The sequence below is a fragment of the Palaemon carinicauda genome, chromosome 6, assembly GCF_036898095.1.
Source record: "Palaemon carinicauda isolate YSFRI2023 chromosome 6, ASM3689809v2, whole genome shotgun sequence".
NCBI classification, from domain to species: Eukaryota; Metazoa; Arthropoda; class Malacostraca; order Decapoda; family Palaemonidae; genus Palaemon; species Palaemon carinicauda.
The window spans coordinates 25,937,859-25,957,858 of NC_090730.1; positions in this window are offsets into that span (position 1 = coordinate 25,937,859).

Below are 20,000 nucleotides of genomic sequence, written 5' to 3' on the forward strand. Positions count from 1 at the left end.
TTCTGGGGGCCCTGTTCTAAAACATACAAAATCTGTTAGATATTGTTTCATTGGCATACCACGACTCATGTCTACACAGTAATACCGATCTCACTAAATTGATATATGGCCTGATTTTCATATGTAATTTCAGGCGACTTGATTTCCAAATGCTAATTAACCTAGCCATTGCCTGATTTTTTTTTTTATTATTTCATCAACTTAATTCTAAATATTCTGTATCAGAGATTATATTTATTAAAAGTTTAAATGATTCCATCTCATTAATAATTTCTCTTTCCAATGATATTTCACCTTCCATTGTATATTCCGTTATCATCATCTCTGTCTTTCTTTTATTTGTTTTGAACCAAGCCTTATGTGATATTTCATGCATTCTGGTAAGCAAGTGGGGATACCTTAACGTGGTGAAAGGGTTTGTGCATCGCCATGATCAGCAAAGATATACTAGTCAAGGCCACTTGTAAAAGATCAACTTGATGGGAGTGTAAGACCAAAATCTCCCACCCTCACCAGTTCGCTGTGGCCAGCGTGATGATGAAAACTGGCCAATACACAGACATGAATAAAACAACACCGTCTCGGCTGCCAGTCTCCAGTAGACGTGGAACAACTGCCCAAGTTGGTGGGGCAATTGCATCCAATTGCAGCGGGGGCTAAAAACCTTTGGACTAGAATAGGCCACCTTTGGAAACTGAATCTTGCAACATGCAATGTCTGGGCCTTGTCTACGGTAGCATATCTCGCTGTATTATTAGAAGAACGGAAATAGATATATTCGGATATAAAAGGATGGAGTGACATTAGAAAAACTAAGGAATCTAATATAGAGTTAGAAGATGGACATATATTTTGCATCAGAGGACATGAGAGAAACAAAGAAAAAGGAGTGGGTTCTCTTATTGATGAAAATGTTTTAGGTAACATAAAAGAGTTTTGTGGTAATAGTGATGGAATTGTAGGACTATTTATCAAACTAAATAAGAATTATAGCCTGAAGATCATTCAAACATATGTTCCAAGAACATCCCGTGCAGAGGAAGAAATAGAAACTTTTTATGAAGATCTGGAGATACCTATGAAAAAAAAAAGATTCAATTTAGATTTGTTATGGGTTATATTATTGCTAAAGTAGGTCAAAAGAAGAGAGGAAAATCAGCACAGACATATACAGACGCATGCATATTATATGTAGTATATATATATATATATATATGTGTGTGTGTGTGTGTGTGTGTGTGTGTGTGTGTGAGTGTGTGTAAGAGAACCTGTGGGAATTCTTGTTAAGTATAAGTAAATACCTCGATTTTAAATACTGTATATGAATGTGGAAGTCTCACCTATCCATATAGCACACATTATCCAAGAAGAAAAGGCCTCATTTTCATATGAAAGTCGTTAGAAGTAAAACAGCACCACGATCAAGGATTTACCAGTTTTTATGACGAAATACTTGTCATACTAACGGGATGATAGTATAATGATAGTCATTTCAGTTATACAGATCAAACATTTGAACAAAAAGTTTAGCATGTATATAGCTTCTTTAATATACGCATGTTTATGAATAACTTACTGTCACGCATACGCAGAAAAATTACAACCTCCATTATTGTCATAAACAGTTGAATCAGTCAACATTTACAGACACACACACACACACACTCACACACACACACACACACACATATATATATATATATATATATATCACAATTACACGTGATTTCAATCAATGTAAATATCACCCACGAATGGCATTTAATACCGAATTCTATCTTAGGAACATATATCCACTTGGAATTCATATATATATATATATATATATATAATAATATATATATATATATATATATGCATACACACACACACACATATATATATATATATACATATATATATGTATATATATCATATATATATATATATATATATATGTTTATATTTATACATATATATATTTATACATATATAAATATATATATATATATATATATATACATATGTGCATGAATGTATGTATGTATAGAAAAACATCCGTTAACCATATATGCATAACGTATACACCTACTGCACAAGGAAGTCAAACACGCTGAAATATTCAGTTAATACTAGGAATCTAAGAAACAACCTTACATTCATAAAAAAAAAAAAAAAAAAAAAAAAAAAAAAAAAAAAAAAAAAAAATATATATAATATATATATATTTATATATTTGCTATCACTCTTGATGTGGGCTTATTCGTGGAATATTTGACAAATTACCATATAACCACAGTTTTAAGGAAAAAAATATTGATTGTATTTGGCAGAGTAACCAACATCACAAAAACCTTGTTCACCAACATATTGTCAACATGAGAAAAAAGATATCACCAAAGTGGCGCGAAGATGTGAATAAAGTTATCACAAAGTTCTTCCAGTAAAATATTAGGTGCTTAACATATAAACAACTTTAATTAATAACGAAAAGATAAAAAATCAAAATAGAGCAGATTTTGCCTGAAAAATAAAAATTATATTCGGTAATTTAAAAAGCCTAATGAGAAATATCAGCATAAAACTTACCGTTAATGTTGCTCATTTTGTTAATCAGTATAATGTTAAGAATCTTATTGGCAATATAGCGTGTTGGCTATTTTTCCATAAGTGTCATTACTGCATAATATCTAATTTTCAGCGAGTTGCTGTTCTTAACCGCGGACAAATGTCTCGTGTCACCGTGAAATTTTGAACACGAGAATACTTCATTTAGAACATTTTACTTGATGCAACTGTAAAAGGTCGAGGTAATTGCGAAAAATAAAGTATACTGAAAATGTAAAATGAAAAAAAAAAAATAAATAAAAAAAAAAACAATGTATGAAAATGGAGATCACATGAAAAAAATTTAAAACAAATACTACTAGGAAGAGGTACATGATAGCAACATAGAAAAGCATTATGAAAATTAAAATGGAAAGATTATTATAAGTGAAATTTATTTAAAACTTGAATAAAACGAAGAAACTTGTAGGAGATATGAAGAATGTACGGTTTATGCGGCTATATGAGATATCCTTTGAAGTTAAAGTCTACCAGAGGGTGTCAATAATACTTTAAATGATGCTTGAAATATATTTCTTAACTTCTACGATATGTCATCTACACGTATTTTTTTTTCTTTCTTTTTTTAGTTACATTAGAGTTAGTAGTTCTTACTACTTGACCAAAAGCTTCTAAATGGTTGCTACATGTCGCGTGCACTTGCCTATAAGTTGTGACGGGCCGAGAGAAGGTTTTGACTCAAAGACAGGATGAAAGCAACCGAGTGAGTTTATTATAGAACACTCTCCTTAATATGCAAAAGCTCATGGCAACAGGAAATTTCATGTTCAAAATTGACACCGTTGCCGGTGAGAAAAACAGGCATGTTTATTCAGGTTCTTTTTAGTGCGAGGGAAGAGCGAAGATACAAGCATAACATATACACAAAATGAACCATGTACGATCGTGTGATACACGGTTGGTACAAAGTTTTCCTTGATCTTATCATTTTCAGCAGTTGGCATAAAACTTGTCTCAAGAACCTTTCCAGCGCACTGCCCTCTTTTATCGACAACTTTTCTTTCCTCTAATAAAAATGATTGGACATTATCCCAATAGGTACTATTATGAAGGTCTAATTGACCATCGGGGAAGTGGTGCGGTGCAAATCATCGATAAAATCTAAAGGTTATAATTAGGATAAAATGCTCCTTGGCTTTGTCGAAGTATGTATGAGAGTTTCTGGCACATGTATAATTTTCCGGTTAATGTTGGTTGCTGTGGTGTGTGAATGTCAATTAAGGGAGGGGAACGGAAAGCGGGTTTCTCGATAAAGAAAGAAATGACTCCATTAGCTCGCTCAATAGTTTTGAGAGATGCAGAGTAGAGGGAGAAAAAAATAGTTCTATATTATTTAATGTCAATAACATATTCTAAAGAAGAAATAGAAAGAAAGTATTGAGGGGCATGTATTTGTAAATCTATGTCATATAGATATAAATAGTACTGAGTTCTACATTATCAAATCTCTAAAACATATTTTATTAAAAGGTATAGAAAGAAAGTATTAAGGGACACATATGACACATATTTGTAAAACTATGTCATATTGATATAAGTAGAATTGAGTTCTACATTATCAAATCTCAATAGCATATTCAATATAAAGAAACAGAAAGAAATGATTGGAGGGCAAATGTTTATAAAACTATGTAATTTTGGTATAAGTAGTAATACTACAGGCAAAATGCAGAAAATAAAATTTTCTATGAAACCTGGATGTGCTTTATACACCTATGTTTGTATACACACATAACATACGTTTGTACGTGTAAGTTTGTAAATACATATATGTGCATAATGTAAATTAAGATAGATATAGCAAGATAGAAAATATTGATATAGCTAAAAGTTTTTCAATGAAATTAAAAGTTTTAATAGCTGGTTTGCCTGTATAGAAGGAAATATTCTCAGCCTTCCGTTAAGATACTTTAAGGCCAAAAATAGGATTTTTTTTTTTCACAGCTTTTCCATACGTAATAAACTTCCCCAATTTCTTCGTTTTTATTGGAAAATATTATATGAATAAAACCAATCTGTGAACAGAAATATAATCCAGCAAGTATTGCTCTCCATTCGGTTGCATTTTATCTAATTTTCTTTATTTGTTTTGGCTGTTCCTTTGTGTATCTATTTGTTAAAAACAATTTAATCTTTTATTTATTTATTCACAACATATCCTCATAGCAAACGGAAAAAAAGCATATCTCTTTTAATAGTAATTGTATCACGATTTCCTATATACATTCATTCGTTTTGTATACAAACGAATGACTGAACAAGCACGCAGATACAAAATGCCACTGAAAATAAAGAATAGAAACAATACTGAAATTTATGACTTTGCTACGATAAGGTGGAATTCACCACAGTTTACAATAACGTGGCTTCAGAGCTTCTTCTACCTGTATTCTGTATTTGATTTTTAAGTTAATATTATGCTATTTACATTAATTGGTCCATTCATCTGTTAATTATCTAGTGCTAAATTCAGGCTACATTCAAAATTATCCTTAAACTTCACTCCACCCATACACTGATAGTCTTCCCTCTTTTAGGGGGATTATGTTTTAATTTTGCATTGTATAAAGATAGTTAGTGATACATTTTTTCTGTACTTGGAAGCTTTGGATGATTCTCAATATATTTCTTTATTTGCTTTTTCATTTATTTTATAATTGAGAAAGGGTATTCAAAATTTACCAATTGAAATAATAATAAAAATAAAGATATATAACTGACTTGTTATGAAATAATGCTTTGTCTTTCCCCGTGAATAGTCGGGTTTACTTGGATTAATGATAGGGATAAGTAAAAAAAAAAAGAAAGAAAAAAAAAAGCGCCCATCTTCATATTCCTCATTTTGTTCTTATGTATAAGTCTTTCAAAAGGGTGACAGAACAAATATCTACCTTGGGAGATTAAAAGAAAAAATCATCAAAAAAGAATAAATGTAATTGAAGAAATCTATAAATTGTCCAATAAAATCGTGGAATCTTATAAGAATCAAGAAAAACCCGATTATGGAAAAGAATTTCAGATACTGGGGACAGAGAGAGAGATAGTCAATGAAGTAAGTCATCCAGTGGTTGATAAACTCCTGGAAGTTGAGATATGCTTTGCATTTCAATGGGCCTTTCATTGCCATTACAACTTTGAAGAGAGTGTTTACTTCACATCTGTTGGAAAGCCATCAACATCATGCTTTGCCAAATAAAAAGCGACAACTAAACAGTAAGACATATAATACCCGTAGAATGGAAACAGTATGAACACCTTTTATGAAGGAGAGAAGTTCTGGAGATTAATTATAGACCTGGTTGTGATTGTTCAAATCTCGAAGAAAGGGATTAGACGGAAATAACACAAGACGAGAGAACATTTTTCAAGATGAGATGATAAGCAAAAGGTAAAGCTTAACTGTGGTAAAAAAAAAAAAAAAAAAAAAAAAAAAAAAAAAACACTAATCAAAATATAAAAAAGGCAAAATTCAAAGAAAAAACTTATTATATTTATCATATGATCACTAGAAAAATGAACTAATCTGGGTAACCAAAATGTTATATAGTAGTTATCAATCATTCTTTTTATTAATGAAAGTACAAGATTCCGATAAACCCGAAGAGAGAAATAGATAGAAATAACAAGATAAAGCATTTATACTTCTGAGGAATGCTGAGGTTCACATAATCAGGAAGATATATTTCGGTGAAATTTTTTAGATTTTCTGTGGTAATTGAGAAAAAGCATGAAATAGTGAAGAGGTCTTATGAAGAATTTCAGGGAATATAAAATTAGGCAGAATATTAACTATCATTCTTCACTCATAAAGAACTGCATTTTGTGCCAACGAGCATAATCACAGTGAATACGAAGTACCATAAAACATGGACTGAATACAGATTTACGGACGTAAAAATCATTTTGATGAACAGCAAGACCATCAAATCAGATAAAGATTAATTCAAATGGAAGACTATTCTACTGGGAATAATCCGTAGCCATTCAGCAATAATTCGTCTCAGAATAATTTACAATCATCCATCTTTCATATCATATACTGTTGCAAAAGGAGAATAGGAAACGCCCCTGGTTATTGCCGCCGAAGTAAGATAGATAGAGTTTGGATAAATGTGTGATACAGAATAAACCTCTTGTTTTCTCCCTTCTCCACTACGAAAAGAATCGGATCCTATCTGCGAGTTTGATCCTTTGTGCTGGAGACTGAAAAGGATATCATATAGGAGAGGAGAATTAAAAGAGCCATATACCCCTTCATGGGTGTAATTTTGACAAAACAAACGAGGAGAGAGAGAGAGAGAGAGAGAGAGAGAGAGAGAGAGAGAGAGAGAGAGAAATGTGACGAGCCACGCAGTGCCATAAAATTAAGAGGAAACATTGGAAGCAAAAGCTCCCAGCGAAGGGGATGCCAAACTTTGGGACTATAAACGCCTGAACGATCAAAGCAGAAGGCAATCGGAGGATCACTGAACCATGCGCCTAAAACAAACGGGATTGAATTCTCCTCGATGAAAGCTTCCCAGATTTTCTTCATGCCGGCAAAAGGGGGTTTTCTGAATCTATTCTGATGCTGAAACGCCTAGATTTCTGGCGAGATTTTATTGTTTTTATTTTATTTTTTGGTTTGCCGTCGCTGAATTATTCACAATGTGCGGTAGAAGGTTAGTTATGGAACCGTCCTTTGGAACTGCGCACCCTTATTTTAGTTATTGTCAGTTCACGGAAGTGTGAAGGAAGGGAGAAGGAAGAAACGAGGAAGATTAATAAACGAAGAGGAGGGTCTCTTTGCTCTTTCGACAATCCTCGCATCTATCTTTCAGATGCTCAGAACAGAGGCAAAAGTAATTGACGAAACAACCTGATAAAGCACCAATCACACTCCTCTCTCTCTCTCTCTCTCTCTCTCTCTCTCTCTCTCTCTCTCTCTCTCTCTCTCTCTGGTAGAGAATGAGGACGAGAAAGAGAGAAAGAGGGAAAGGGAATAAAGAAAAAGAGACAAACACATGAGCCGGCAACCAACCCCTCCTCCTATTAGCCAGCGTGAGAAATATTCCAACGGTGGAAATGGTTATCGCTGGTGAAAAAATATTCACTGTGTAAAATATACGAAATATATGCCGTTTGAATCTGTTAGCATGGGAAATATTCATTATTGGAACCAGTTGATGCAGGAAAGATTCACCGTTTGAATTATTGCCAGGGGACGAATTCTGGCGATGAATTTTTATACAGAATTTCAACGGAGATGAAATGACTTTATTTCAGACGAGGGTTATGGAGGCCATTGAATAATGGCGCTGCTGGCATTTGTTTATTTCGGTTAGGGGAGAATTTATATATTCATGATGGTATTTGTCCATATGTACCTCTTATTATTTTTGCAGTGCAATTATTACTGGTACTATTGGCTGCACTGATTTTACCATTTTGAAATATTTTTTCTTTATATTATCGTCAACTGCCATTTCCTTGTAAATGTCAATTTCCTAATAATTGGCCAGTTCTAGTATACATCTGTTACGTTTCAGTTGACTTTGCATGGATATAATTTATGCTTTATTAATCTAAAGTTATTACAGTTTTATCTTATTTACTGCTACTATTACTTTTAATAATAATAATAATAATAATAATAATAATAATTATTATTATTATTATTATTATTATTATTATTATTATTATTATTATTATTATTATTATTATTATTATTATTATTATTATTATTTCAATCCACCGTTACCATATATCTCCTCAACACTTTATATGGTATTTTTTATGGTTTGTGGCATTGGTGAAACTCTGTGGGTGTATACAGGGAATGTACTGTTTATGTGTTGATGTTTGCATTATATGTATGAAATTTTAACTAAACTTTGCTCTACATGTACTTAATAAAATCATCTCCAATCCCTCAGTAAAAAATTCTGAATTTCTACTCTTACTTATTTAACAAACACAGACTTATGCAAAATACAGTTGTTAAGACTTCGGGATTAGAATCTCGCTATATTCGAAGTTTAAAGAAAAGCCTTGAAAATGAATATGAATACAAATATGATAAAAAGCTACTTCAACGTTCCCGTCTATGTTGTAAAAATTTAGATACTTTGTTTGAATTTGGTAACTAGTGTTAAGACACTAATAGTTGTTCATGCGAAGGAGGTTATGTTTTCGCCCCTGCTAGTGTCTGTTTGTTTGTGTGTTTGTTTGTGAACAGCTTCCTGGCCACAAATTTAATCGTAGAGTAATGAAACTTGCAGGGATTAACTGATATGTAAAAAGCTGAAAATAATAAATTTTGGAAGGTCAAGGGCAAATGTCAAGGTTACGCTCAAGCAAAATGTCCACTTAACGTAATCAGCCATAAGTTTGGACATCGTTGTCACAGAGACTTCAAACTTAGTTCATATCTAAGTGTATGAAAATCCGCGATAATTAATACATGGTAATGTCAAAGGTCAAGATCAAGGACGAGAAAAAGGTCGAAAAATGAGATGGAGGTCTGCGCTTAACTGAGTGCCCTTCTAGTTAATGCTGTTTTCAGTGATTTTGGAGCTTTGAGAGCTTTGTGTTTTGAAGGTTACGTTTTAGTGGGTGTGTCTTTTAACTTTAACTGGATATACTGTTTGCCTTGAGAAATAAAATTCGACAGTATAAAAATCATCTAACGTGCGTTGTAACTATTTTGAAACGGTAATCTTATCACAGGTTAAGAGAGGATAAGTATGTGAGCTAATTAGTAGCTAATGAACCTGAACACCATCAAATCTATTATTGATGATAACCGAGTCTTTCTTATCGCTCTGTTCAAATATTCACTGTAATTTAGAACCTTTCTTTATGATACCGATTATTCTATGATATCTAATCAAATAATTCTCTTTTCGCACTACCTGAAACCAACACTGTCTAATGCTGCCATTGATCTCGACAGTGTTCGTGTACGTTTTGCAATTTTTCTTAACGTTACGGAAATGTCATTGTAAAGATTTTAGGTTTTTAACATTTTGCGATGTATGCCTTTCTTCACAAAGTTACTAGAGCTAATGACTCTTCAATGATAGAAATTATAATTTAGACAAAGCTCAAGAGATATGTCATTTTCTCCAAGTAAAATCAATATGTAGATTAGGAAATGCTGTCTTCACCCTCAGACTAAATACATCAAGGATATTTTACTGTCATTAGCTTTGTATAATTGCAACATTTAATTCCAATTACTGCAAGTCTATAAGGTAATTTCTCTGACGGACTTATAAGTAAAGTGATGTACATAGTTTCAGAAAAGACTGTCAGAGATGCCTTTCATAGTTGTTTTCAATCTTTTTTTTTCCATATTATTGTAGTGGGGATTAATAAGGTTGAAATATATATATATATATATATATATATATATATATATATATATATATATATATATATATATATATATATATATATATATATATATATATATATATATATATATATATATATATATATATATATATATATATATATTAATGCATTCAAGAAAATTTAAGATCGACAAACATTCGACTTTTAAGCCCCCTATTAACTTTTTTGCGACATTTTTTTTATAGATTTGAATCACTTCCATAAAAGGAAGTATTGTGGATACCAAGCAGTTATTCATCATAAAACTGGACCAGCATACGACAATAGTCTGAACAATGATAAATTTTGTGTTATGCAATTTTTCAAAATGTAAACAACATTGATTCTGTGGGTTAGCTGAAAGTTATGTGCATTTCTTATATACAGATTTTGACAAATGTTGTCATGATAGTAACAATACACTAATATTGAATTCAAACTAACAAAAGGTTTAATCAAGATCTACAGAGAAAATATTTGGTATTAATAATTCACATACCAATATTTACTCTTCAAACGGAACCACATGCAGTTAATTTTTTTCCAGATAATAAAGGCAAAGAAGGGTTCCTAATAGATCAATTTAAACAGGATTTTATGTAATAGAATTTTAAGAGAAAAAGGTATAATATTTGCTATAACAATACTGTGGCCTTGATTAATTTCACATCTTGTAATTAAGAGGGTACAGTCATGATTCTCTGAGTTCTTGCTATTCAGTCGTGAAATAAAATCTGTATCCGATAGGGTCAGTTAGTTTATCAACATTTCTTGCAAGAAAGAATATAGACCGTTTTACCATTTTTAAGGATAATAATAGCATTACTAATAATAATAATAAGGATAATGATAATAATAATAATATCATGTGTACTATTGATTATTCTTTAAAAAGTATGCCTATTCAAGTGATCATAAAAGTCAAGTGACAAGGCAGTAGACTCCTTTTATCATTTCATATCAACAGTATCTTTACATTACCAGTGCTTTTATAAATAATTACTCTAATGTAAAAGATACTGTTATAAGGATATTAGGGTATGTTAAATATTGTAATAGGCAAAAACCTGTGAATTCTCTTTTGTACATAGCCAGACTAGAAGCCGCACTGATAAAGTATTTTGAATATGAAAAATAATCTATATACTACAGAACTATAGTCCATAAGTAAAAGAAGTGACAAGCCTTTCGTGTGAAGGTGTACAACGAATGCAATATATATCATCCTCATCATCATCATCATCATCATCATCATCTCCCCCTACTCCCATTCGCAAAGGGCCTCGGTTATATTTCGCCAGTCGTCTCTATCTTGAGCTATAAATTCTGTACTTCTCCATTCATCACTTCCTACTTGACGCTTCATAGTCCTCAGACATGTAGGCCTGGGTCGTCCAACTTTTCTAGTACTTTGTGAAGCCCAGTTATATGTTTAATGAACTAATCTCTCTTGGGGAGTGCGAAGAGCATGCCCGAAGCATCTCCATCTACCCGTCACCATGATTTCATCCACATATGGCACTCGAGTAATCTCACTTAAGTTTCATTTCTGATCCTGTCCTGCCATTCAACTCCCAATATTCTTTAAAGGGCTTTGTTCTCAAATCTGCAAAATCTGTTGGAGATTGCTTCATTGTCATACCATCACACATGTCCATAGAGTAACACAGATATCACAAAACGGATATTTAGCCTGATTTTTATATGAAATTTCGGGTGATTTGATTTCGAAATTTTACTTAACCTATCCATTGTCTGATCTGCTTTTTTCAATCTTTTATCAAACTCCAATTTTAAAAGCCACATTATTAGAGATCATATATCCTAATTATTTAAAGGATTCTACTTTTTTAATCCTTCTTCCTTCCAACGATAGTTCATCTTCCATTGCATATTCCGTTCTCATCATCTCTGTCTTTCTTCTATCTATCTAGATTCTAACCTCCTGTGATGTTTCATGTATTCTGATAAGCATGCATTGCAAATCCTGTGGTGTTCTGCTAATAAGGACAGCGTCATCAGCATACTCTAGATCAGCTAATTTCCTATTACCCATATATATATATATATATATATATATATATATATATATATATATATATATATATATATATATATATATATGCGTGTATATATAATATATATATATATATATATATATACGTGTATATAATATATATATATATATATATATATATATATATATATATATATATATATATATATATATATATATATATACATATATATATATATATATATATATATATATATATATATATATATATATATATATATATATATATGTATATATATATGCAGATCTATATATATTATATATATATATATATATATATGTGTGTGTGTGTATATATATACACGTGTATATATATATATATATATATATACATATATATATATATATATATATATATATATATATATATATATATATATATATATGATATTTTTATCACTAGCATTTGTGATTTTTCTATTTTCAAATAAGCCCCTGATATCTTTTGATAACTCATTACCTCTGCCATAGTCCATAGGATTTCAGGCCAATAACGAAATGCTCTTTAGGATAAATACTTTTGCCCTATCAAGGATTCGAACCTAGGACTCAAAGAAATAAGAGTAAACACTAGACTTTACTCCACTCGCCTTTAAAAAGAAATAAGAACTGATTCCGACTCTGTTGTAAATATGTACGAGTAATACTTACTCGTTTTATGATTATTTTATTAATACTACAATACTCATGATTTTCACTTTATCAAATAAGCCACTACAAGGAGCAAAGTAAGAATAAAAAAAATATTCATCTTTACAGCCGAATGGGCTATATATAATGAAAACCAATCCAAAATCATATTAGAATTAAACACTAGACTCTTTAAATTGAAGGAAAGGTCGCTGTCAATCTTGAAACCAGATGATTTAAAAAAAAAAGTAGGAACCTTAGTGCTAACTGTGTTTTCACATGCTATTACTGACATGTAGTAGATTGTGTTGTGTATTTCAGTCGGAATTCGTAAATTAACTTTTATTTTAAAGCGGTGGCTAAGAAGAATAAATTATTCATTTGTATCAGCATTCGATTATTAGATTGTGGAGGATGATATAAGAGGTAAATTATTCAATAGGAAAAGCAAAGAAAGCAGCCTGATACGGGAAAAAGATTTTCAAAGTGATTGGAATGTCCTTATATAAAAACTAAAGTTAGAATGCATGAAAGAAAAAGAAAAGGCTTTGAACTAGTAGCAACAATAGAAATTGATTATATCATGCGATTACAGATTGGGATTTATGACTGAAGCGGTGAGCTTGTAATCGTATGGGGAAGATGTCTTTTAAAAGTTTATCTAGGTTAAAAGATGTGCTGGTATTTTGAGGAGATGGTGAGACTTGATGATGATGAATATTAGATAGGATTTTCATTTTAGGAGAACAAAAAAAGTAAGATGGATGTATAATCTAAAGATTATTGAAAGAATTGGAATTTGTGTAAATGAATAATATAATTGATAGATCGCGTAAGGAGCAAGCCAGATGTTGGGAATTCTGTTTATGTTCTTAGGATGAATAATGTAGAGGTATTCAGTAATAATAATAATAATAATAATAAGATTAATAATAATAATAATAATAATAATAATAATAATAATAATAATAATAATAATAATAAAATTTCTCAGTGTCCATTAACACGTAATAGAACTTCAGCATAAGGTGACTATAAAAAAATTGAAAGAAAAAAAAATGTTTCTTAATGGCATTATTTTACAGAATTGAGAGAGTTCAACGAAAAAAAAAAATTAAACCTGAACGCTTTCCTACTATAATTTTCACTTTTTGTGGCCACTTTTTAGTTATGTAATGTAGCAAGCGGACTTTGCCGAAATTCTTTAGTAATAAGTAACTCGTTACCACATAAAATGCGTACGTGTGTGTGCATGCGTGTGTGTGTGTGTGTGTGTGTGTGTGTGCGTGTGTATTTTTAAAATAAACATTTGTTATCTAGTGCATTCGCTCGATAATTGTGGTAATCATAATGATAATAGGGGTTTAGAATGGAAGTTATAATATGCAAAAGATTGGTTTAGACTGTGAATATTATCAAAAGTTCAAGTAACCTTTTTAGTTTCATTTCTGTATAATTAGATTATCTGAATATAGTTCTAAGTAGAGCGAAATTGTCTTTCTAGATAGCTAATCAATTTCTTGATAGACCTCTTAATTTTTACTACTGAAACACTGGACTTGTTATAAACAGTTCTTCTAGTGGAATATATTTAGCCTGAGAAACGTAAGGTCTGTATATTTAAAAATATTTCTTTTATTTTAGGAATAGACTTTACTTTTCTTTAACAACGTTACTGTTGACGTTTGATGCTATAATGTCACTGTACGATGATTATATACATTATTATTCTTTTATATAAAATCATATCGTTAATGTCAACATTATCGAATGAACCCTCTCGTATTTGTCAAATTGTGAACAATATTATTATTATTATTATTATTATTATTATTATTATTATTATTATTATTATTATTATTATTATTACATGCTAAGCTACAACCTTGGTTAAGAAAGCAGGATGCTATAAGCCCGGGGGCTCCAATAGGAAAAATAGTCCAGAGAGGAAAGGACCCAGGAAAAATAAAACATTTCAAGAACGGCAACGACATTAAAATAAATATATCCTATATAAACTATAAAAACTTTAACAAAATAAATGGAAGAGAAATAAGATAGAATTGAGTACCCGAGTGTACCCTCAAGTAAAAGAACTCTAACCCAAGATATTGGAAGACCATAGTACTGAGGCTATGGCACTACCCAAGACTATAGAACAATGGTTTGACTGTGGGAGTATTGTTGTTATCAGACACAGAAACAAAATTGACTGGGGAATCTTCTGTATTTCAAATTAAATTCTAACATTTTAATTAATGTGAAAAATTTTCAGTAATAAATGCTAAAAAAAAAATGTATGCTTATGTGAATTTATTGACAGAGATAAGTTATTTTCATCGAGAAATAGAAGAAAACATAAAATTCAGAATAGAAGAATTGATAATCTTGTATGAAAGGGGATGACTTGAAAGAACTGCTGTAGTTTATATCGAAGGAAATTATTTTGAAATATTCAGAAGCTACTTGTCTTTGAAGAAAAACAAGTATCTTTTATGACACGTACGGTTCTTTTTCTTCCACTAATCCTCTCCCAGAGTCTCTTTGAAAATATCACTTGTTATAGCCCTCAACAAGGGCTGCGGCTAGATGCAGTTAGCATCACGGGGAGGGTTCTAGGAGTAGATCCTCCAGGGAGGGCTTCGAGGGTATCCAGGGAGGAGGAGTACTACTGGTGTGAGGGTGTTAGTTGGTATCAAAGCAAGAACTAATGCGCATTTCTGCCTCTAATAATTATAAATCCCGGGAAAAACGACAACCTAATGAAGAATTTTTGTGGAGTAGGCGACGGCTGGGCGGGAGAGTATAATTAGACTGAGCCCAGCCGAGATATTAGGCAAATTGGTTGAAAGCCTCGACCCGTTTGTGAGCTGCAAAGACATGGGGCGGGGGGTGTTGAGGACTTGGGGCGAGGAGTGAGGTAATGGTAGCAAAGAGGCTAGGAAGGGGTATGGAAGGGGAGGAACGAGGGGAAATTAGTATTAGGAAAAGGAATGACAAAGAGTATATAGGGGGTGAATGGAATGAGTGGCTGTTTTCCATGTTGGAGCCCCTGGGCTTGAAGCATCCAAATAGGGTTGTAGCTTAGCAAGTAATAATAATAATAATAATAATAATAATAATAATAATAATAATAATAATGTAGGTGATTGAAAACTCGGATGTTACAATTACAAAGATTTCATATGAGAGAGAGAGAGAGAGAGAGAGAGAGAGAGAGAGAGAGAGAGAGAGAGAGAGAGAGAGAGAGAGAGAGAGAGAGAGAGAGAGAGCAACCTAACACTTGTGGAAACAATTTAGATGAAAGAACGCGTATATAGTATTCGATCTTGCTGCCATTGATCAACGAATGAAGCCAAATATGATATGAAAAGCATGAAATGAAATAAAAGCACCATACACACCAAGAATTGATATGGGGATGTCTTAATATAATTAAAAAAAAAGTACAAACAATATGCATGATAGGATTAAGATGCGTACATTGGATAAGGACAGATAAACCCAGAGGAAAAGTTAACCTTTTTACCCCCAAGGTAAGGTTAAATTTCGAGCACATTTTGCTATATATTTTTTTTTTAAATTGCTCTAACAGCCTTAATTTTTGTCATAGAGAGGTCAGGTTGGTCTCATTCTTTTGGAAAATTCCTGAAGTTTCTCATAAAGTTATCAAATATATGCAAAAACATGTAGATAACAGTGTTTTGCTAGAACGTACCGGTACGTCCTTTGGGGGCAATTAATATGACTGACTTTTTTTTGTCACACCTTCGAAATTCATTCAGGGATTCTAATACAGCTGCCCTTACATCTTGCCATGAAGTTAGTTTAGTTGGGTACTCTTCCAGCTTTATAAACGGAAGCCTAACATTACAAATCCAGCTGACAGGCTCCATTCCTTCATTTGCCTCTTCATACGGAAGATGGCAACTGATTCTCTCCTACTTCAACAAAGGAACCTTTTGAAGGATGAACATAGTTAGATATTTCATTTACTGTCTTGGAAGAGAGCTGCATAGAGTTTCACGTAGCATTTCATAATTGATATTGATGATAAACTAACTAATTTCTTCCGCGTTAATATGACTAATATGACATTGTCCCGGGATATATTCTATCTAACAAGATAGAAATGTCACCCAATAAATTGATTGATTTGAGGTTTTCTGGCATACTGACATCTAAGGTCATTGTAAATAAAAAAAAAGATAAAGAATATTCAATAAAAACCATAAGGGAAAGATGTCCTTTTTAAAAGTTAAATATCTTTCAGAAGACCTGCTTCTGAAATAAAACTAAAAATTCCACTAGCATGGTAGGACACATCATGTCCAAGAATTTTGGAAAGGATGAATCTGCCATCCTCACCTCAAGTCTCAAACAGATATCTATTTCTCTCACTACTGTAAATGGGGCATTCGGTTAACAAATGCCTCACTTCTGTCGAAGGAACACCATATTTGATGCGGATTATTAGTTAATAATTGAAAAAAATAGCATTATTTAAAAAAATAAAATAAATATTCTTCGACAACTGGCCAGACCACAGTGATGATCGAACAGGTGAGCATACCACGCAGTTATTACCATAACAGTGTACTTAACTAATTTGATGGGAAGTTCGTCCGGCCATTCGAGTGTTATTTCATTAAAAGGGTATGTACTTTGGCAAAGATAATCAGCAAAAAAAAAAAGTTGTTGTTGTTGAGTACATTCAAGAATTTATACACTTTTCCAATTACCAAGGTACAACGCTCAATGGCATCCTTTGTGAAAACCTTTGGTGAAGATATCAAAATTATGTTATAATGTATGGAATTCATTACTTTCCTGTATGATAATCTGTGGTAATGTAACTTAGGAAATGTAATTTTGATGAAAAAAAAACGTCATTAAAATATCAATTTCTGAAAAGATAAGTATTCTTTGTATCCTGGAGACTCAATTCACTCATTATTCTCAGAATGTCATTTACTGATTATTTATAGCATCTAATTTTTTTCAAAGAAAATACATATGACTCTCTGGTTTTCTGTCTCTCGTGCTAGGCATGGAAAACTATTCAGGTAGTTTCACATCATGTTATAGTCAATGGTTGGCTTGGGGTCGTTTATCTTCAAATTGTTGGGTATCGTTTAAGAAAATAGTCATCTTTAAGATGCATCGAATTCAAAACACGAATCAATGATTTTTTTTCTCATTTCGTCTTTACTCTCTACATCACCAGGGGTTAGGAGATGAGGCGTGGAAGGAGATTTTTGGCTGCCTGTATAGGGTGTACTTTAATCCTCTACACATTCAGCTTGGCTATAATAAGGGTCAAGTTTTAAGTGTCTGGGGTTGGCGATGTCTTCCGTGTAAACCTGGAGTCGTTATCTCACAAAGTGCCTAATCTCCGAGATAAGATGGCGGAGGTGAATTCACATTTGACCTCCCTTGCCCTTTTCCTTGAAACCCTTTATGACCTCATCTTTTTTTCTGTTATCATCAGGAGAGAGAGAGAGAGAGAGAGAGAGAGAGAGAGAGAGAGAGAGAGAGAGAGAGAGAGAGAGAGAGAGAGAGAGAGAGAGGGGGGGGATACATTGCCCAGATAAGGACTGTACATTTTATATGATATGTATAGGTTTTATAGTCTGGGGTAAATTAATAATTGAAATAACCAATGATTCTATAAAAGAATGCTTCAAGATGTAATTTGATTGTTGAATGTAATAAATTTAGTTACCTTATGTATATGTTTGAAATATATGTATTTCTTATTGTAAGATTTGCATAGCTAACTAAATAAAGCCTTACCTCAACAATATAAGAGGGCTAACTGACTTCCTGATTTCCATGCTCAACGAAAGCTTATTTTAGAATTAGAGAAAAACTCTATAAAAAATATGCGTTTAATCAAACGTTTTCTCGACATGTAGTCGATAAATTTGTTTTAATACCGTAATAGATCCTTTTAGGATGATATTTTAATTTCACTTTCAATTGGTTTACATAGGAACACTTCGATCTGAGAGATGGGTAATATGCTCAAATTTTGATGCTCAGATATTATTAGCGTCAATTTAGCGGGATTATTCAAGAGCTCATATATTTTCTTTATCATATAGGAAGTTCAAGAATTCGTCATTTTGAAGCCAATTATTCTTAACTTGAAGTGTAGAAATAAAAAAGCAATTATCACTTGACACATTCCTGTTTTGATAGAGAAATCTTGGTTCAAATAGCTGAGCAGGGAACTACCCTGTATTGGCCACTTCATGTACATACACAAATGGTCAACCCCTATTGCACTGTTCACCTCTATTCCTAACCCATTCTGTCACTGAAGGGTTAGACTTTTCCTTCCCCACTTATCTAAGTCTTTTCCAAGTATTCCTTACACTCAACATGTCTAAACTATTTCAAAAGACAGACAAATCTATTTCCATTGCTAAACATTTTACCACTTACATTTATCACCTTTCCAATACTACATTTGTCATATGTAACCTCTAAAACAGTTGAATCTTCATTCTTTAATATGTATTTAATTTTACCTACCAATTCTATAAAGAAGAGTTGGCTCAACAATCACTTCTTACTTAAAATGTTTGACCTTCATTGCCACCCATAATTAACATAATCTTCTTTCATCCAACAATGGTCTAACACACTAATTATTTAGTAACTGCATTTTTTTTTTTTTTTTTTATCAAAAAAGCTATACACACCAAAAAAGTAGTTTGAAACTTCAGGTGCAGTAATAAAGAATACAAAATTACTTAAGTATGTATTAAGAATATATATTTACAGTGTGGACTACGTATTGACCATGGGTTACCTGTCCACTGGACTCACACATTCTATAAATGTTTACTGTATCTAACTTATCTTTCGTCACACCTGGAATACATTTTGAGCATAGAGTTGGTGGCATTCACCTTACGTGAGAATATGCAAAAAAAAAAAAGACTATTCGCATATGAGAGCGCATCATGTTTAACACTCACGAGAACTACGCATCTGGCATTTTGCCGATGATTGGAATGACATACCTTTGGAGACAACAGAAGTATGATGAGTTTGTTATCAAAATAAAAGATACGAAGTTCGTAACATCTCGCTGTAAAATGGAATGAAAGTCGAGAGGTTAGGAGCCCTTGGCATGTGGGGAGCGAGATTCTGCCTAACAGGAGAGAGAGCAATAAAATTGTGATAAGTCCAAATCTGTCTGGTATTGCACCTACCTTCAGAGATTACCACAATATTGGAATGTCACGATCCGACGGGTGAGAGAAAGGTGACGCTCCCAGTCTTCTATATGATTTCA